The sequence below is a fragment of the Geotrypetes seraphini genome, chromosome 4 (genome assembly GCF_902459505.1).
Source record: "Geotrypetes seraphini chromosome 4, aGeoSer1.1, whole genome shotgun sequence".
In the NCBI taxonomy this organism is placed as follows: Eukaryota; Metazoa; Chordata; class Amphibia; order Gymnophiona; family Dermophiidae; genus Geotrypetes; species Geotrypetes seraphini.
Genome location: NC_047087.1, coordinates 87,383,851 through 87,399,575, shown reverse-complemented (window position 1 = coordinate 87,399,575; position 15,725 = coordinate 87,383,851). Strand labels below are relative to the sequence as shown.

Genomic DNA, 15,725 nt, shown 5'->3' with positions numbered 1-15,725 from the left:
GATCATGCTTCTATTGAATTAACCTTGGATGGTTCCACGCTCACTAAAAAGGGTTCGGCTTGGCGTTTCAACAATTCCCTACTGCAAGACATGACTTTTGTGGAGATCACTCTCAAGGCAATAGTTGAATATTTCGAATTTAATAAAATTGAGGATACAGGATGGCCGACATTATGAGATGCTTTCAAGGCCTATATTAGAGGGGTTGTCATCTCCTATCAAGCCTGGAAACAGAAGGAGTTGAGCAAACAACTTACAGAATGTATGGCATGTTTAAGCTGGAGCCACTGATATTGTTTAGAAGTGGACAACTGAAACCTTGAAGTATCGATTGGGTGCTAAAACCAACCAATATGCGGAGATTGTAGCAGCCTTGGTTGCTGTACAGTCTGCGGTACAGAAGGGGATCCCAGAACTTATCTGTACAGATTCTGATTATGTGCGTCAGAACTTTGTGTCTCACTTATCCGTGTGGAAAAAGAAGGACATGTTAGATTTCAAAGGAAAGCTTGTTCATCATGGAGATTTATTTCTAGCCTTAGATCAATTGGACGAGACAATGACATAACCATCTATTGGAAGAAAGTGAAAGGTCACGCCAAGGTTAATAGTCCTGACACGATCGGAAATGACCTTGCGGATCAACTGGCCAAAGAAGGTGCTTTGTCAGGTGAACTATGGCAATGCCCTGAAGAGTTGTTCTCGACGGTGCATGCTGTTACTTGATGCCAAGCGAAACAAGTAGCTGAAACATCTGTATTGCAGTGGGGCAATGATGTCCCTTCTTTTGATCTTGTAACTGCTCAGAGAAAAGATCCTATCCTGGTAAAGTTCTATAACTTCATACAGAATCCACAGGAACATCCATTGTCCGAAGACGACCGGAAGGATGAAGAACTGAGGATACTGTACACCTCCAGAGATAAATTCTCGATTCACCAGGACCTGCTCACTTGGACGAGTAAGCATGGTATTGTGCAGTGGGTTGTACCCCTTGCATATCGGGGAGTCATGTTGCAACATGCCCATGATGAACCTTGTGCTAGACATTGTCACCACCTATGCTTTGGCCGAGCGGTTTTAGGTAGCCAGACAGTAACATACGCTTAAATACTGGCATGAGCCCCCTTTGAAGTAAGGGAAACCTTTCAACTAGGATACCTGAATTTGCTCCTTAGCACAGCCCCTGTGCGGGCTCTTAGAGAAATCCACCAGTCAGGAGGGTTCCAGTGTGTAATACTGAGCTTTATTAAAGCCTCGCTCACAGCAATCCCATGCACAGGTACTCCCGGTGGCAGGAATTTTACAGTCAAAAGAATACAGAAGAACTTCCTCAAACAAAATATAAATCACTTTGCTCTGGACTTTATCATACATGAAACACAGTCTCAATAGTCCTCTTCACCAGAGTTGTATATTGGTTCAAGTAATCTGCTATCAGAGCAATAGTTCTTTAGTTTTATTACTGTCCAGTAAAGCTGGCTAACTGAACATATTCAATAAGGCTGACCAGCAAAACGGAGCAGTTCTCAGTTCAGCGTTTTCCCCAAGACTGCATAGACAGGCAGACCTAATTGCATTTCACATATTGCAGCTGTGAACACCCACGGAGGTTCGGTAACCTGATACCATAGTTCTTCAGCTGTCTTCCTGCCCAGCGTTTGTTAGCTAAGCTAAGGATCATACAGGCATTAGTACAGGCACTTGTGCTTTACCCCAGACAGGGGTTTAAGATTAAACTTTGCCCTCATACCCTAGTGAAACCACAGAAAAACAACCAGGTAAGACAAAATCCTTTCCATTGAACTCACAGGTTTTTTATGCTGTCTCCATTGGTTCAGGCTGGTATTCAACTGGTGCATTACTTCCCTCAACCATCATAGGCTCAGTCTCACTGGGCTCCAGCAAAGAGTTCACTACTGGCTCCTCTGTCATCTCCCAATGAGACTCCAAACACTGTCCAGGCTATTTCCCAGGGAAGATAGCCTCACGCTGGACTCTCTGCTTCTGTACTGCTTGTCTCTCCGGGACTCTCCAGCCTAACTCCTCCTCCGTCCTCCCCAGCTCTATACAGAGCCTCATTTTAAGCTGAGGGAAGAAATTACTCCCCTCCTGACTGGGTGGGGGAAGGGCTTTCCTTCCCTCTGCTTGTAACGTTTCTCTCAGGGAAAACTGCTTGCCTGCCTTCTGCCTCCCAGGCACTGGATAATGAGAGAGCAGAGATTTCTGCTTTTGCTTAGCCACTACCTTAGGTAAAGTAAAGCTTTTTTGTTCTGTCTCCATATCTTCCTCACTGCTTACAGAGTAGTCGGCTGAATTACTCTCTTGGGCACTGAGCTGGTCAGCCCTTCTGCACCGGGGTTTGTATGATTTACTATATTTCCCTGTGATAAACCTTGGGGGTGCAGTAGGTTTGTCATAACATAGAGGTGAAGAAGTTACCTATGAGACACTGAAGCAAGTGGCCTATTGGCCTCATATGCGGAAGATGTGCAGTTATATACAAGAGGTTGTTTGACTTGTCAATTTCAACCCTCCACACCAACTCACCGAGCACCCTTGAGAACGAAGGGTTTAGTCATGCCCTGGTCCGACATCCAGATTGATTGGATTGGCCCAGTGATCCGTTCCTCCTGAGGCAATAAGTACATGCTGCCTGTCACCTGATTGTTACCAAGTGGACTGAGTGCTTGCCTGCACCCAATTGTACTGCGGAGAGTATAGCTACCTTGCTCCTGAATCATGTGTTCAATAGATGGGGGTTGCCCATGCAAGTGGACTCAGACCAAGGATCCCATTTCACTGTTGATGTGATGCGACATATGTGGAAGATGCTCGGAGTGAAAAGTAAATTGCACATAGCTTACCACCCTCAATCATCGGGACAAGTGGAAAGAGCGAATCGTACCATCATCACCATCCTGAAGAAGTACGTGTCTACCTCTGGTAAGGATTGGGACATGAAGTTACATTTGGTACTGATGGCTATTCGTGCCACACCTCACCGTTCTACGGGGGTGACGCCTTTTGAAATGATGACAGGTAGAGAAATGATATTGCCAATTCATATATTGTATAGAACTAATGATGTGAATCTTTCTAGTGCTGCTACTGTCCATGAATATGTCACCCACTTACGTCATCATCTACAGGGTGCATTTTCTTTTGCCCAGAAAATTCTGGAAACTGCTGCTAAAGGTAGAAAAGCCTACTATGATCATAGGACTACCACAAAGGAATACCAAATTGGTGACAAGGTATTCTATTACAATTGTGGCAAAACTAAGACCAAAGAAAGTAAATTTTTGCCAAGCTGGCATGGTCCATTCCTTATAAGTTTCACCTGTGGCCTAACAAATTTGCACCAAGTCAAATTCTCAAGGTGAAGATGTCCTTAAATGGGTCCACATTAATCAACTGAGACCATGTCATCCTAGTAAATTTGCCCAGGATGAAACCATTGTTGTGCTGCCCAATTCTAACCCAACAACAGCATAGTCTGTTTCTGTTATGTTTTTCAGATGGCGAAACAAAGTCTGATGCTGCTGTTCCTGTTTCCCCTGCTGATTGGAGTTGGTCCCAAATTAATCGAACCTGGTCCCCAGTCCGGAGTTGTCCTCCAAGATTCTCCTGGTTTCCTGATTACTCAGTTTCAGATCGTTACAAAGAAAATCTTCATTTCCTTGTCTCCTCACAATGTTTTCCGGAAGCACTTCAATGTGACCGTTCCCTGCACTGCCCGGTATTTGGACCATCTGCGTTATGCTACTACCAATGTGAAGAATATCCTGAATCAACTTGAGAAAGTGATGGTACCACAGGTCCAACCTCAGCGTGACAGACCCAAACGTTTTATTGGTTTTGTCTCTGGAGCTCTTTTAATTACTGCTCTTGGTTCACTTTTTGGCTCATCTATGTCCATTGCCAATGCTGACTCCTTCAATAAATTACGTGATACTGTTGATCAGTTCCAAACTAATTTGAATGAAATTCAGTCTAAAGTGTTTCCAACAAAAAAGACTCATTGCCCAAGGCAAAACTCTCCATGACACTGTGACTCTGGTTAACCTGCATACTCATAAGATTGAATTTAATGCTGCTGAACTATCTGTAATAAAAGGCATGATGAATGATGAATGTACATTTATGCATCCCATGAGATAAATTAATTATAACCTTTTCCGTAAACATGACACCAGTATTAATCATCTTCTGCTGGGTCATATTCCACTGTATTTGGCTTCCTCTGATGTAATTAGAGAAATTTTTTCTAAAGTTACTCTTATACCTCTCGAACCCTTCCAAATTCAAACTGCTTTCCACCTGGGTTCTGCAGTTCCTTTATATGTAGATGTAGAATGAATGGGACTTGCCTTTGTCTTACACATCCCTTATATTGTCCCTGAGAATGTCTACCAGTTAAAACATGTCATCAATGTGGGTACTTGGAAAGATAACCTACATTTGAAGGTAGATACTCCTGAGTATGTAGCTTACCATACTGATGATCCCAACCATTATTTGGTCCCTAATTTGGCTCTTTGTCAAAATACCAAAGATATTCATTGGCTCTGCCCTGGTAAACCCTTTCTGAAAGATACATCAGAAACTCTTTGTGAACATAAGAACATAAGAAGTGCCATCTCCGGAACAGACCCTAGGTCCATCAAGTCCGGCAGTCCGCACACGCGGAGGCCCCGCCATATGAACCCTGGCATAGTATTAGTCCCCATACTCTAAGCTTCTCAGAAGAGATGCGCATCTAGCTTAACCTTACCTATGTTCTATGTTACCTTAAGCCACTCATAAGGAGATGTACATCTAACTTACCTTTAAACCCTGAAACGGTGGATTCTGCAATTATCTCCTCCGGGAGAGCATTCCAGGTTTGTCTGTTGCTATTCCTGAGAAATGCCATGTGTCCATGACTAAGTATGAAGATTTTTCAGACACCACTGTGGCCATTGTGAATAATGCTTGGTTAATCAGTACTCCTAGTACTGAACTTACAGTCACCTAAACCAAACATGATGTGATCAATCGTTTTACCTTACCTTGCAATGTCTGTATGATTACTGTACCACTTTATGCTTTTGTTTCTGTTGGAGGTGTTTGTTCTATCTGGACACTGCCACTACTGAGACGGAATTGGAAATCCTGGATGTTTTCTATGGACATCCCATCAACTTTATCCTTGAAATGGAACAGTTTCTATTGGCTAAACCTTCCCATACTATTGAACTGAAAGTTATTAATGATAACCTTCATATCGCGGACTATTATGTTGGTTCCTCCAATGTATATGAAGTTGTTGGTACCTACAGTGTTGACCTTCTTATCACTGGTGTCATTCCACTATTTTCCATCTTGTGGATTATCCTGTTTTGGACCTCTGTTTTTGCAATCTATGAGACCATCCAGATCCGATGTCGTATTCGTCATAGACCATCTCCTTTGAACTTCAGAATGCATGATTACATTGCGGCTATGAATGAGTAACTTTGCTAGCCATATTTTTGATTTTGATTTTTCTGTCTTAACTTTTGCTTTGGCATACCTTTTGTGCCTTGCTTTTAGTTATGATTTTTGATTTTACCATGTATTGCCATTTATCAGTGATTTAGTTATCATTTATTTGGCTTGGATTTTCTTATACTTTAGCCCTAGCCTTTATGTTCTTTTACATTGATTATTGATATCCTTGATTTATTGCTGATTTTTATGGTATTGCTTATGTTTATGCATTTATAGTATCACCTTGGGTCTTGATGATCCTTTCCTATTAGGTTGAAGGTGAAATAGACTCCATTGAAGTTATTTATCCTTCAAGAGGGGGGGACTGTAGGGGTGTTTCCTTCTCTACACCTGAAGGTTAGGCCTCTGTGACGTCACTAAGCCTAAACTATATTTCCAGAATGAACCATTGTCTGCAAGAAGAGAAACAAGAAATCATCTTTGCTGTTTATACCTGCTTGATGCCTGATGCATTTTGAGTATGTACCAGAATTGTATTCTAGTCAGGGACATTCAACTATGCCTACATGCTCAGCCTGTGTGAATCTTGGGGGAGGCATTGCTTTGGTGCTGTTCTTATCTCCGAAGGCGCCTCTGTTTCACAGCCTGTGCAAGATTCTATACAGAAAGACTATCCATCCAAGTTCTATTTCTGGATTGGTCCTGAGAGGTCATCTGACGATAACCAAGAAGAAGGTGCCAAATTAATTGATTAGTCTGTGCTAAGGTGTGAGGAAGCTTGCATCTTAACATAGTTTTTCTCTGCACATCTATAATAATTAAGACCTGAAAAGTACGTTTTGTGACTTAGTTCTCTGAAGAGAGTGAAAATAAAGAACTGCTTTTGAAACAGATATGGTTTAACATCACATAAGGAAACTGTTGCTGACAACCTAATTTACAGCTGTTCCAGTGACCAACGGACTTTTATTCCTAATCAAGAGAATTCATATCCTCCGCGCTGAGAAGAAGACGACTTCCATCTCCCTGAGTTTGCTACGGCCTAATCTGATGGTGAGGAAAAGGAAATTATCTATATTTTCAACTGGGGTTAGATAAAAGAATTCTATTGTTGTATGGGATAAGGAAGTGAAGTTCCTGGGGTGATAAGCTATTTTAGATTCCTGCTAATCAGGAATTATTATTATAAGGAATTATCTGGTGTGTAAGAATTAGTTATTCATTTATCTAGCAAAAGTTGTGTGATAATTATGTACTGAGTTTCATATATGTATTTGGATATGTTGTTAACAATAATTAGTTATTATGTACTGCTGGCTTATGAATTATATTTTTCTATTTCAATAATAAAATATTTCATATAGCCTTGGCCTGTTTCGTATAAGTAGGCAAAGATTGCTGAATCCGGAAAGGTGTTTATGGTGTATCCTAGATACGAGATATGTGCACGTGACTTCTTTACATTACACTAATTTGTCACACCCATAAATCTACCTACAGAATTGGGGGCTCTAGTCTGGGGATTTTTGTCCCTGCTTTGCGACTCTGTGACAATGTCCGATGATAATGAAACACAAATTTCTTGGTTTTCCCTTTAAAAAGATGTTTTTCCGAAGCTAGCTGGTACGTCATTGAAACAGTCTGACCCTGACACATGTTTTGCTAACCTTGTACGCTTACTGCCTGCTCAGTTAGAAGAGACTAATCAGGCGTACTGTTCAGTGTTACAACGACTTTTGCAATCTAAATCTAAGCCCACAGTGAAACAATCTGCTGAGCTTATCTGTTCGCTATAGCATTTAAAAGCGCTGTATTCTCAGCTTGTCTCAATCTCGTCAGTTTCACAGCACTCTATGTGTCCAATACGATTCTTGTAAAGCTGATTTGCAATCTGAGCATGCACGTAATGAGGCTTTGGAGCTTCTCGCTTCTGCTTGTAAGGTTAAGCATTCTGATTTCGATGCCACTTTGTCGGCTTTGAAGCAACATTGCTCTGATTTACAATCTGACCTAGACTGCCATAAATCTCTGTTGGCTGAACGCCCAATACCGATGTCTACTGCATGTAAGCATTGTGCTTCTTTGGTTTCCCAGCTTATCCATCTTGTGCACAGAAGGCTGACTTAGATCAGACTTTACTTTCTATGCATGAGAAACTGATGCATAAGAAGATTACATAAGAACATAAGCAGTGCCTCTGCTGGGTCAGACCTGAGGTCCATCACGCCCAGCAGTCCGCTCACGCGGCAGCCCATCAGGTCCAGGACCTGTATACTAATTCTCTATCTATACCCTTCTATCCCCTTTTCCTTCAGGAAATTATCTAATCCTTTCTTGAACCCCAATGCTTGCTGCTCATAAGGAGCTGGATGACATGAAAGCTTCTTATGTACGGATTAGTGAGAACTTGTTCTCTACCGAGCGCTTGTTTAACGAGAAGACTGAACAGGCGGATAAAGATTTATGTGCTGTACACGCTGATTTTATAGTTTCCCAAAACAAACTATCCGCTTCTGAGCTAACTGTTCAAAATCTTACTGTCTCCCTTACTCGTGTGGACGCAGATTATCAGGCTTTAAGCCACGATTTTAAGTCTATGTCAACCTCCTGTGATGCGTTATTTGCTTATTTCCAAACTCTTCAGGGCACGGTAACTGCTTTACATAGTGGAATGGATAGTTTTACACCGGCTTCCGTCTATCCCCCTGCTACTCCCCTGCTATTACCTATGCCTGTGCCTAGAGCTGTCTCCCGTTCGTCCTTCAGCTCTCGGGGGGGGGGGGGGGGAAATGGGGTGAGGGGTTTGCAGGATTCTTTTGATTCTACTGTTGATGATTTGTTACCCATTGACAATCCCTGCATTGAGAAATCTTTGCCTTTAACATCACATGAGGGGGGGCATCGCCCAGGACTCCAACTTCGCCCAGGCAGGTCAGAAGATGACAGGAGACCTCCTGATTCCCAATCACGCCCTACCTCCACCTCCTGTGATGTCACTGGACCCACTGATTCTCAGACAAGCTCAGTAAAGTCAGTTTCTATTGAGCCTAAACAACCACCATATGGCACCAGAGAGCCAAAAACATCTCAACCTACTCCGCAGAAGTCACATCACAACACTGAGTCTGTGAAGAGTAATCAAACATGAGAAGATGGTCATTTTATACCTCCTTATAACGCTCAGGTGATGAAGGTGTTTAGACAGATGATAGAATCCTTTTGAGAGGGAACCAGGCTGATGTTTGATGCACATCTGTCCACAATACATGAGTTCTTTGAGACTTATGCCAAGGAGGAGGTTGACAGACTGCATTTGCTCTGCTGGTTCTTTGCTTCTGAGTGTCATGACACATTACGGTCCATAATCACAGGCCTCTGACTTAGCATCGGTGGAATAGCAACTAAAGAAATATTATGGTAGGTACGCTGATTCCTATGAAGCCTGCAAAGCCGCCTTCAATTTGTGCTGCGGAACTAAGGAAAATCCACAAGATTTTGCTTTCCGGCTGAAGCAAATCTATTTCCCAGAGAGAACTCCTTCAGAGGAAGAACTGGAGTATGGAGAATTACGAACTGTCTTTGCAAAAGCCTTACCTGACTATATGAGTGTGACTATAGCTGGTATAAAGAACGATTCTTACTCAGCGATACTGGCAAAAGCCAAACATAGCTATGATTACTATGTCAGGGCTCCTGCGAATTTCCTGCAAAGCCTGTGCCCAAAGCCCGATCTAAGGAAACGAAGCAAAGTGTATGCACCGTTCAGGCATCACTTGCTTTGGAACTCATCAGCCCTGCACCTTCTTCACCAGGAAATTCCACACAACGTCAAGCTGCCCAGCCTTAACCTTCTCCTGAACCACCCAAAGGGGGTTGACACCAGCAACAGAAGAAGAAATGGCCAAACAAACGAAAGACGTTTGAGGATAAATTCCGCACGATGAAGGAACTAATGGCTCAGATGGTAACCCTTTACTCCACCCTGGCTCCTTCTTCCAAGCAACCTGCAGTACCTGCACAATCTGGAAGGGATCAGCCACTGAAGAGAATGGATAAAAATGCCGGTTACAAGCCTTCTGGCACTCGAGTGGTCAAGTCAGTGGCGACTGACACCCAGGTTCCCTCAGAAGAAGACCTGGACGGTCCACCCAAATTTTCTGAGGAAGAACAAGCATGACTAGTACCACAACCATTACCTCCACCCGCTATTGTTTCTGCTGTCCAAACATCATCTTCTGCTACCACAAAAGATATTGACCTGGTTTTCTCCAGTGAATTGTCTGAGGACACAGAGTGGCTTCCTTGTGGGATTCCATTAAGTCACACAAGTATTTCTTGGGTAGGCTCACGCCTATGGGTCAATGGTATACCATACCTTTGCTTCTCCAACAGGTGCTGTCCTGTCCCGGTTTGCTTGACATGGCTTCCGAGGTGACTTTGATCACTCAGGGACTGTTCCACTGTTTGAAGGCTACCCTGGGTATCCAGACTTCACTGAAGATTAGTCCCTGTGATTTGTCTTTGGTTGCATATGGACATCAGAACATTGAGATAGTTGGTCAAACCTGGCTTACATTGCAGTTAGGCAAATTGACGGTCAAACATCCAGTGATTATTTCCACTAGTCCAGGAGATGAGTTTTTGATTGGAAACGATCTTTTGAAGAGATTGAGGCCTATTTTGGATTATGTCCAAGAAGTGGTCTGGGCCCAGGCTACGCGTCCTCTTCCTTACGGGAAGGTGCAGACTGAACGCAGTTCCCAGGTCACCAGCATTGTGGAGCGAAAAGATACTTCAATTTGAATCAATTTCCTGTGTTCAGCGGATCCACACATTTTGGAGCTACGGTACGCCAATGCTGCAGAGGGGGGTCCCACAGGCCGTGAGATTGTCAGCGTTCCCAAGGAACAGATATCTGACATTGTTCTCCGGGCTGACCATTTGGAGATTGTTCTGAAGTCTATGTCCCCGTGCCGGAACCACTTCAAGGGACCGTCCAAGAACCTTATCTGTTGATGTCCACCTGCATGGTTCAAGCTCAAGTGTTACTATGTAGTGACACCTCTATTATCAGTGAATCCTTTTTCTGTCAACTTCAGCGAACCATACCTGTTCCGTTTGTTAGGCGCCACTCTACTTACCTACCTATACCAGGTCAGGGTGTCAAGCCTCTTGGGGTTTGTAGCCGTCCGCTGACTCTGGGTTCTAAGACTCTCACTCATCACTTTTCTGTGGTGAGAGGCCTACACACCTCCTTGTGTTTGGGATCAGATTGTCTTGTTCTCCTAGGAGTCTACGTTAATTTGGTGAAATGTGTGCTTTAGAGCAGATTGCAAGGCACCCCAGTAGAAGGCGTGGACCTGATGGATGGTCTGAAGGCTGGACAACCTCTTCTTCAAGTTTGTGAAGTGGTCTGTGCTGAAGACGTCAAGATTCCTGGTCTTGTGCAGAATTTTGCTCTGCCCCTTCGTTTGGCCTATGGTCAACGCATGTTCGATGATGTTGGCTTTTTCAACCCAAATCCCTCTTTTCTTGAGCATGGTTTGTCTTTAGGTGCTTTACCTTGTCTTGAAGTGCCTACCTCTTCTTTCCATTTGATGATTTTCAAAGCTCAACCTAATGAGGTTATCCTTTCTGCTGGAGAACCTTTAGGTTTTCTTGTGAGTGAATCTTTTCCTGATGTTGAGGTAACTTTGCCTATTCTTGGCAGTTTGTCTTTGTTTGTCGACCCCTGCCAGGGGGGAACATGCTGGACCATATACTTACCTCACAAAGAGGACTTATTTCACTGGACTTCCTCTGGCCATATGATGCATCGACATCCCATGTAACAGTGGAGAATGACTGTTTTATTTTATCCAGGAAGTTAGCTCTGTCTGACCAATCCAGAATTGTGCATGCCATTGAATCTTCATCACTTCAAGAACAGATTGAAGACCAAGTGGAAATATCCTCCAACCAACCTTTTTCTGAGTTTGATACCATGGTAAAGGGACAAGTGGACCTAGCTGATGCATGCTCTTCCACAGAAGAAAAGACTCATTTAGCACGTTTGTTGTACAAGTACCAGGACCTGTTTGCAGTGGATTCTTATGACACTGGCCTAACTGACCTACATGTGACAAAGATTCCTACGGATCAACACAGTAAACCCGTCTTTGTGCGTCAGTATAAGATTCCTTTGGCCTCCTATGGGTTCATGCAAGAGATACTCAATACCCTGGAAGCTAGGGGTATCATTAGGCCTTGTAATAGTACATACAACTCTCCCTTGTGGCCAATCCTGAAGAAGAATAACAGTTGGAGAATTGCCTTGAACTACCAACAGCTAAACAAGCGGGTACCCTTGTCCAGGTGGCCTATGGCCCATCTTGACCAGAACTTGACTACCATCAAAGGAGCTAAGTATTTTGCCAGCTTAGATTTAGCGTTTGAATTTTGGACAGTAGCTGTATATCCTCTGGATCAATACAAACTAGCATTTACATTTGGGAAGAAACAGTACACTTGGAATAGAACACCTTTTGGTTTTCTGAACTCTCCTGTAGAGTTCAATATATTTCTCCATAAAGACCTTCCAGATGCCGAAGCCCGAGGAACTCTGGTCTATGTGGATGACATCTTGATCAAGAGTCCCACCTTTCAGAAACACCTGGAAGAGGTAGAACACGTGTTCCAACAATTACAGGATGCAGTAGCTAAATTGACCCTTGCCAAAGCTCAATGGTGCTGAACATCTCTGAACTACCTAGGATATTAAATTTCCTCTGAAGGTCTTCGACCACAGAAGAAAAGGATACAGGCCCTACAACAGTTGAGGAGACCTACCAATCTGACGGAACTTCGTTCCTTTTTGGGGATATGTAACTATTATTGACAGTTCGTAGATCAGTATGCGGAGAACTCTAGACCTTTGGTCACCTTACTGAAGAAGGATGCACCTTGGACTTGGGGTCCCGAACAGGAAGATGCTATGGAAGAGATGAAAGATCAGCTTAGTCGCATTCCTTGCTTGGCCTATCCCGAGAATGGTTTTGAATTCTTCATTGACCTGAGATTCTCCAAACATTCTATGAGTGCTGTCTTGTACCAGAAATACGACTCTGACAAGCGTGTGGTTACCTATGCAAGCAAAGGCTTCACAGATGTAGAGAAGAAGTATTCCGACTGTGAGAAAGCTCTACTGTCATTTGTTTGGGCTCTTCAACATTTTCGGAGTTACATCCAAGGAGAAAAACTCATTGTAGAGACTTGTCATCAACCCATTAGTTTATTGGGTAGTGACAGGATCAAGTCTGGTCGTGTCTCCAATAGCCGAATAGTCTCATGGACTTTGGCTCTCCAAAGATGGTCTTTACAGGTAAAGTATGCTCTGAAACATCGTAACATAGTAGCCCAATGGATAGCAGAATTGCATGATTGTACAGAACAAGATTCTTTTACAGGTATACTTAACCTGATGTTCCTCTAGAAGAGTAGGAACTCTATTGTCATCATCTTTATGATAAACAACTCTGTGCCAATATACCTCAAGTTTACATGGACGGCTGTGCCTTCCACCAGGCCTCAGACCATGATTTGGTTGCAGGAGTAGGCGTGGTATGGAATGCAGACACACCTATTGAAACCTTTGTGCCAAAAGCAACCAATATGCGGAGATTGTAGCAGCCTTGGTTGCTGTACAGTCTGCGGTACAGAAGGGGATCCCAGAACTGATTATCTGTACAGATTCTGATTATGTACGTCAGAACTTTGTGTCTCACTTACCCGTGTGGAAAAAGAAGGACATGTTAAATTCCAAAGGAAAGCCTGTCCATCATGGAGATTTGATTCTAGCCTTAGATCAATTGGTATGAGACAATGACATGATCATCTATTGGAAGAAAATGAAAGGTCACGCCAAGGTTAATACTCCTGACAGGTTCGGAAATGACCTTGCGGATCAACTGGCCTAAAAAGGTGCTTTGTCAGGTGAACTATGGCAATGCGACAAGTGAAATAGGTAGCTGAAACACCTGTATTGTAGTGGGGCAATGATGTCCCTTCTTTTGATCATGTAACTGCTCAGAGAAAAGATCCTATCCTGGGAATGTTCTATAACTTCATACAGAATCCACAGGAACATCCATTGTCCGAAGACGACCGGAAGGATGAAGAACTGTGGATACTCTACACCTCCAGAGATAAATTCTCGATTCACCAGGACCTGCTCACTCGGATGAGTAAGCATGGTATTGTGCAGTGGGTTGTACCCCTTGCATATTGGTGAATCATGTTGCAACATGCCCATGATGAACCTTGTGTTGGACATAGAGGTGAAGAAGTTACCTATGAGACACTGAAGCAAGTGGCCTACTGGCCTCATATGCGGCAAGATGTGCAGTTATATACGAGAGGTTGTTTGACTTGTCAGTTTCAACCCTCCACACCAACTCACCGAGCACCCTTGAGAACGAAGGTGTTGGTCATGCCCTGGTCCGACATCCAGATTGATTGGATTGGCCCAGTGGTCCGTTCCTCCTGAGGCAATAAGTGCATGCAGACTGTCACCTGTTTGTTTACCAAGTGGATTGAGTGCTTGCTTACACCCAATTGTACTGTGGAGACTACAGCTATCTTGCTCCTGAAACACATGTTCAGTAGATGGGGGTTGCCCATGCGAGTGGACTCAGACCAAGGATCCCATTTCACTGCTGATGTGATGCGACACATGTGGAAGATGTTCGGAGTGAAAAGTAAATTGCACATAACTTACCACCCTCAATCATCACGATAAGTGGAAAGAGTGAATCGTACCATCATCACCATCCTGAAGAAGTACATGTCTACCTCTGGTAAGGATTGGGACATGAAGTTACCATTTGTACTGATGGCTATTCGTGCCACACCTCACCGTTCTACGGGAGTGACGCCTTTTCAAATGATGACAGGTAGAGAAATGATATTACCAATTCATTTGTTGTGTAGATCTAATGATGTGAATCTTTCTAGTGCTGCTACTGCCCATGAATATGTCACCCACTTATGTCAACATCTACAGGATGCATTTTCTTTTGCCCAGAAAAATCTGGAAACTGCTGCTAAAGGTAGAAAAGCCTACTATGATCATAGGACTACCACAAAGGAATACCAAATTGGTGACAAGGTATTCTATTATAATTTTGGCAAAACTAAGACCAAAGAAAGTAAATTTTTGCCAAGCTGGCATGGTCCATTCCCTATAGTGGAAAAAGCTTCACCTGTGGCATAACAAATTTGCACCAAGTCAAATTCTCAAGATGAAGATGTCCTTAAATGGGTCCACATTAATCAACTGAGACCATGTCATCCTAGTAAATTTGCCCAGGATGAAACCATTGTTGTGATACCCAATGCTAACCCAACAACAGCATAGTCTGTTTCTGTTATGTTTTTCAGATGGCGAAACAAAGTCTGATGCTGCTGTTCCTGTTTCCCCTGCTGATTGGAGTTGGTATCAAATTAATCGAACCTGATTCCCAGTCCGGAGTTGTCCTCCAGGATTCTCCTGGTTTCCTGATTACCCAGTCTCAGAACGTTACACAGAAAATCTTCATTTCCTTGTCTCCTCACGATGTTTTCTGGAAGCACTTCAATGTGACCGTTCTCCGCACTGCCTGGAGTACCCAACTATGGTATTTGGACCATCTGCGTTATGCTTCCACCAATGTGCAGAATATCCTTAGTCAACTTGAGAAAGTGATGGTACTACAGGTCCAACCTCAGCGTGACAGACCCAAACGTTTTGTTGGTTTTGTCTCTGGAGCTCTTTTAATTACTGCTCTTGGTTCACTTTTTGGCTCATCTATGTCCATTGCCAATGCTGTCTCCATCAATAAATTGTGTCCTACTGTTGATCAGATCCAAACTAATTTGAATGAAATTCAGTCTCAAGTGAGTTTCCAACAACAAAGACTCATTGCCCAAGGCAAAACTCTCCATGACAGACAAACCACAAAGAGTTTCTGATGTATCTTTCAGAAAGATACATGACTCTTGTTAACCTGCATACTCATAAGATTGAATTTTATGCTGCTGAAGTATCTGTAATAAAAGGCATGATGAATGATGAACGTACATTTATGCATCCCATGAGAGAAATTACTTATATCTTTTTCAATGAACTTGACATCAGTATTAATCATCTTCTGTTGTGTCATATTCCACTGTATTTGGTTTCCTCTGATGTAATTAGAGAAGCTTTTTCTAAAGTTACTCATATACCTCTTGAA

At 43.0% G+C, this 15,725-nt stretch overlaps 1 long non-coding RNA gene across 1 annotated transcript in view; it reads left to right on the top strand.

Moving 5' to 3' along the window:
- LOC117358804 overlaps positions 1–6,793 on the top strand; it is a 48,336-nt gene extending 41,543 nt beyond the window's left edge. The window contains exon 3 of the long non-coding RNA XR_004539095.1: positions 3,522–6,793. This is a non-coding gene — a long non-coding RNA (uncharacterized LOC117358804). The remainder of the gene's footprint in view (positions 1–3,521) is intronic.
- The last annotated feature ends 8,932 nt before the right edge of the window (positions 6,794–15,725 follow it).